Here is a 6,189-nt window from a genome sequence, read left to right as displayed (position 1 = left end):
TTTTAGGATTGCAGGCAGCTGCACCCCACTGAAGCACGGTAAGGAACCCTGTTGTCTTTCCTCGACGTCATCCTACATGGTGTCACAACTCTTTCCCTTTTGGAATTCCTCTGTACTAAATATAAATTCATGCTTAAGGTAGAAAAAAACCCGGGCCAAAAACTCTTAAAGAACAAGGGACTTCTTATACTGTAAGTCTGTGAAGCACTTTAGAGTTAGGTCCAGTTAAAATAGTTTTCCCATTTTGGGTGGTCGGATCAATCCAAATATCGATAGTAACGATACCAAGGGTGGTATCAGTATCAGATCAATATTACTGGGATGACGGATCTACTTTGTTTAATATCGATGCACATTTTGTTCAATGATAAGCCAATAAACCCCTTAAAAGAGACGCTTTTATTGTGAAAGTGTAATGACTTGGCTTAGGGGAGTGATGGTGACAAGTGATGAGTTCAAGGACTATTGCAGACCAAACACAATCGAGCAGAAATATTACATTTGGAAGTGTACGCTGGAGAAGCTTACGGAGCTCTGCAGAGTTTGTTCCATGAACTCGTCATTTGTGCAACCCCCTTATCGACCTGGGAGTACAAAGATATATTTTTACTTCATGTGTTTGTACTGGATTTTTTTGTGTATCGCCAGTATTGTTACCGTAAAGTCTGGACTTCTTTTTCCTACACTTTGAACCCTGCGGCTAATCTATGGATGTTTTTATTTGCTGATGGCCGTAAGAAAAAGTTTTCAAAAAAAAAAGCAAATACACTGATAAACTTTGGACATGTTCGCTCACTGTTTTACCGGAAGGGCTTTCAACAGAGTGTCCTTCAGTCTTCTAGCCGTCCACAGCGTTTTTACTCGTATGGATTCTTCATTCATCACTCCATGCAACGTCCGTAGGTTTTACAATAAAACTGTTTATGATTACTAAACCGTCCCATGAGTGTTTTTTTACGTGCTATCGTTATGAAATGACGCTAACGTCGAATAGCATTAGCTAATACGCTAACACGTTTACGAGTGTCCGTGTTAGTATTATTACTAGAGATGGCTGATAATTGCTTTAAAATGTAATATCGGAAATTATCGGTATCGGTTTCAAAAAGTAAAATGTATGACTTTTTAAAACACCGCTGTACGGAGTGGTACACGGACGTAGGGAGAAGTACAGAGCGCTAATAAACCTTAAAGGCACTGCCTTTGCGTGCCGACCCAATCACATAATATCTATGGCTTTTACACACACACAAGTGAATGCAAGTCATACTTGGTCAACAGCCATACAGGTCAAACTGAGGGTGTAAAGTATAAACAACTTTAACACTGTTACAAATACGCGCCACACTGTGAACCCACACCAAACAAGAATGACAAACACATTTCGGGAGAACATCCGCACCGTAACACAACATAAACACAACAGAACAAATACCCAGAAACCCTTTGCAGCACTAACTCTTCCGGGACGCTACAATATACACCCCTCCCCCCATCTCAACCCCGCTCCCCCCCAACCCTGAGAATTCCACCTGAAAAGCTTCAAAAATTGGTCTCCACAGTTCCCAAAGGTTTACTGAGTGTTGTTAAAAGGAAAGGCCATGTAACACAGTGGTGAACATGCCCCTGTGCCAACTTTTTTGCAATGTGTTGCTGCCATTAAATTCTAAGTTAATGATTATTTGCAAAAAAAAAAAAAGTTTCTTAGTTTGAACATTAAATATCTTGTCTTTGCAGTCTATTCATTTGAATATAAGTTGAAAAGGATTTGCAAATCATTGTATTCTGTTTTTATTTACCATTTACTCCATGTGCCAACTTCACTGGTTGTGGGTTTTGTATTATGGTCCTGTGCGGCTAATACAAACCCTGTTTCCATATTAGTTGGGAAATTGTGTTAGATTTAAATTTAAACGGAATACAATGATTTGCAAATCATTTTCAACCCATATTCAGTTGAATATGCTACAAAGACAACATATTTGATGTTCAAACTGATAAAAAATTTTTTTTTTTTGCAAATAATCATTAATTTTAGAATTTGATGCCAGCAACACGTGACAAAGAAGTTGGGAAAGGTGGCAATAAATACTGATAAAGTTGAGGAATGCTCATCAAACACTTATTTGGAACATCCCACAGGTGAACAGGCAAATTGGGAACAGGTGGGTGCCATGATTGGGTATAAAAGTAGATTCCATGAAATGCTCAGTCATTCACAAACAAGGATGGGGCGAGGGTCACCACTTTGTCAACAAATGCGTGAGCAAATTGTTGAACAGTTTAAGAACAACCTTTCTCAACCAGCTATTGCAAAGAATTTAGGGATTTCACCATCTACGGTCCGTAATATCATCAAAGGGTTCAGAGAATCTGGAGAAATCACTGCACGTAAGCAGCTAAGCCCGTGACCTTCGATCCCTCAGTCTGTACTGCATCAACAAGCGACATCAGTGTGTAAAGGATATCACCACATGGGCTCAGGAACACTTCAGAAACCCACTGTCAGTAACTACAGTTGGTCGCTACATCTGTAAGTGCAAGTTAAAACTCTCCTATGCAAGACAAAAACCGTTTATCAACAACACCCCAGAAACGTTGTCGGCTTCGCTGGGCCTGAGCTCATCTAAGATGGACTGATACAAAGTGGAAAAGTGTTCTGCGGTCTGACGAGTCCACATTTCAAATTGTTTTTGGAAACTGTGGACGTCGTGTCCTCCGGACAAAAGAGGAAAAGAACCATCCGGATTGTTATAGGCGCAAAGTTGAAAAGCCAGCATCTGTGATGGTATGGGGGTGTATTAGTGCCCAAGACATGGGTAACTTACACATCTGTGAAGGCGCCATTAATGCTGAAAGGTACATACAGGTTTTGGAGCAACATATGTTGCCATCCAAGCAACGTTACCATGGACACCCCTGCTTATTTCAGCAAGACAATACCAAGCCACGTGTTACATCAACATGGCTTCATAATAAAAGAGTGCGGGTACTAGACTGGCCTGCCTGTAGTTCAAACCTGACTCCCATTGAAAATGTGTGGCGCATTATGAAGCCTAAAATACCACAACGGAGACCCCCGGACTGTTGAACAACTTAAGCTGTACATCAAGCAAGAATGGGAAAGAAAAATGTGTCTCCTCAGTTCCCAAACGTTTACTGAGTGTTTTTAAAAGGAAAGGCCATGTAACACAGTGGTAAAAATGCCCTTTCCCAACTACTTTGGCACGTGTTGCAGCCATGAAATTCTAAGTTAATTATTATTTGCAAAAAATAAAAAATAAAGTTTATGAGTTTGAACATCAAATATGTTGTCTTTGTAGTGCATTCAACTGAATATGGGTTGAAAATGACTTGCAAATCATTGTATTCCGTTTATATTTACATCTAACACAATTTCCCAACTCATATGGAAACGGGGTTTGTATATAGAACAACATTTTATTTCCGCTCTACAGTACAGAAAATGTTGGTACATAGATTTGAAAATATTTTGACGTTGATTTGAGATACAAGTGCTCTTAAGTGAAGGTACTACTGTACTAGCAGGTTTGCAAAACAGTCGTTGGACACACATCGTAAAGCTGCGGTTCAATTGGAATTCCAAGTTGGAAGCAATATACAAGAGTGTGTCAGAGACAAGGGAGGGGACCCGGGACTGACAAATCTCTGACGTCCTCTTTGCGTTTGTAAGAAAAGGCCCTGAGGTCAGTGTCAGCCTTTTGTTGAAATGTGAAGCGCCAAGGCCTAAATTCTTTTTACCCAAACAACACTTATAAGGGCAGCTCTGGGTGATTCATAGGTTTACAGTGGAGGGATGTGCGTCAAAAAAAGGAGCATTTGACATTTATTCACCGCACGACAAATGACAGGGTCAATAAAGAGTTTGTTTTTCTTTTAGGCACGGCGATACAAAAAAGATTAATGAATGCAATGTTCTCAAACAGAGGAGACCGGGGCTCCGGCGGCTGACCACAATCCACACAAATATTTCTAAATGGCTGAACAATGCGCCGCGGTATTTGTGTTAGACCAATGGTGTGGCAACGCGGAACCAACTTGCAGGAATTAACAAGCCCTCACAGAAGGAGGCGTTAAAAGACACAAAGCGTTGGGGGCATCAGGGGAGGAACATTCTACTGCTGTGAACTACTGACCATTTTCTTCCAAAGCGTTTCAGTTTTTTTATTTTTTTATTGTAAGATCGCGTTCCTGGCGCCAAGAAGCTGGTGAACTCGATACGGCTCCAAAAGTGATGTAGTGGAATATAAAAATCGAAATTAACTTGAGGGTTTGGTATCAGAAGTGTGTTGACCGCACTATACCGCATCAGTATAGTTTATTCACAATATTCACAATACCATATTACCAGTGACGTGCAGTCACTAGAGGCAGGTGAGGCAGGGCCTCACCTGCCATCATGGAAAGAAAAAAAATGTAAAAAGAAAAAAATATATATTAAATTGTTAAATGTATCCAGTGATTATACTATAAAGTTTTTTTCCATTTAACTTCACCAGTTTTAGATTATTTGTATTCAAAATCGCTGAATTTTCACATTTGCCGTTCAAATACTGAGAAGAGACGGTGCGGTGAACAGCAGCCAGTCGAGGCACGTCACTCAGTGCCTCAACATGGACGGACTCGGCTAACTGCTGGCCTGCTGTGCAGTGAGACCGTATTGCTATATGAATTATATTATACATTTCCATAGTTTAGTTAGCTGAGGTATATAATGTACAGTGTATTTTGTCAACAACTGTATGTGTGTAACGTATTTCTTGTGCTGAGCGGTCATAAAATGGCTGCAAAAGACGCACTGGCTGAGGCTCCAGTAATCCCGCCTCCTGCACCCCCGCCGTAGAATTGTTATATCAACTAAAGCCCACACTTAAACTTTCCACGTGCAAGATTGAATCTATTTAAAAAGGTTATTTCATAAGAAGCCAAAAAGTGCAAAAACAATAATGTTGGTGTTGGAGGAGTTGTGAATGACTGCTGGGCCACAACATTAGGTAACCTGCAGACTGCAGGTGTACCTAATTCACAACTCCTCCAACACGAACATTATTGTTTTTGCACTTTTTGGCTTCTTATTAAATAACTTTTGTAACCTATTTTTATGGGCTTTCCTCTTTGTGATGTTAAGTTCCTGTTATGCGCTGTTATACAGTATATGCCTTGAGCTCTTATTTTGAAGGCGCTAAGAGCGGAATTTTGACACGTTGGAGTGGAGCGGAAGTTTTTGAAAGAAGGTAAATAAAGTGGTCCTCGTGTAAACTGGAGCCTCCGTGTTTGTTATTTTGTAGTTTCATACAGTATAGGCGACATTTATAAACCCTCGGTTACACTTTTTTAAATAGATTCAATCTTGCACGTGGAAAGTTTAAGTGAGGGCTTTAGTTGCAGCGCATAGACTTAATTTCTAAGTAAAGGTAAGACCATAATAACGTTTTTTTTAATTAAATGTGCTTTTTTGTGTGCTACAGTTTGTATGTGTAAAGTTAAAGTTAAGTTAAAGTACCAATGATTGTCACACACACACTAGGTGTAATGAAATGTGTCCTCTGCATTTGACCCATCCCCTTGCTCACCCCCTGGGAGGTGAGGGGAGCAGTGGGCAGCAGCGGCGCCGCGCCCGGGAATCATTTTTGGTGATTTAACCCCCAATTCCAACCCTTGATGCTGAGTGCCAAGCAGGGAAGAATGCTGGTATGAGCTTTTAAACATAACCCGTTAACTGCTGCCAATCAAATGGTGAATAAGATACTCTTTAGGGTTCATATGTTTTTAAATCTGACTGTGATGAAGTCAGTGCCTCACCAGCCATCAAGGGTTGGAATTGGGGGTTAAATCACCAAAAATGATTCCCGGGCGCGGCGCCGCTGCTGCCCACTGCTCCCCTCACCTCCCAGGGGGTGATCAAGGGGATGGGTCAAATGCAGAGGACAAATTTCATTACACCTAGTGTGTGTGTGACAATCATTGGTACTTTAACTTAACTTTAACTTTACACATACAAACTGTAGCACACAAAAAAGCACATTTAATAAAATAAACGTTATTATGGTCTTACCTTTACTTATAAATGAAGTCCATGCGCCGCTGTTGTGCTGGATTATTGCACCCCCGCCGTAGAATGCACCCCCTGACGGGAGTGTTATATCAACTAAAGCCCTCACTTAAACT

The sequence above is a fragment of the Nerophis lumbriciformis genome, linkage group LG31 (assembly GCF_033978685.3).
Source record: "Nerophis lumbriciformis linkage group LG31, RoL_Nlum_v2.1, whole genome shotgun sequence".
NCBI lineage: Eukaryota > Metazoa > Chordata > Actinopteri > Syngnathiformes > Syngnathidae > Nerophis > Nerophis lumbriciformis.
This window is presented reverse-complemented; position numbering follows the sequence as displayed.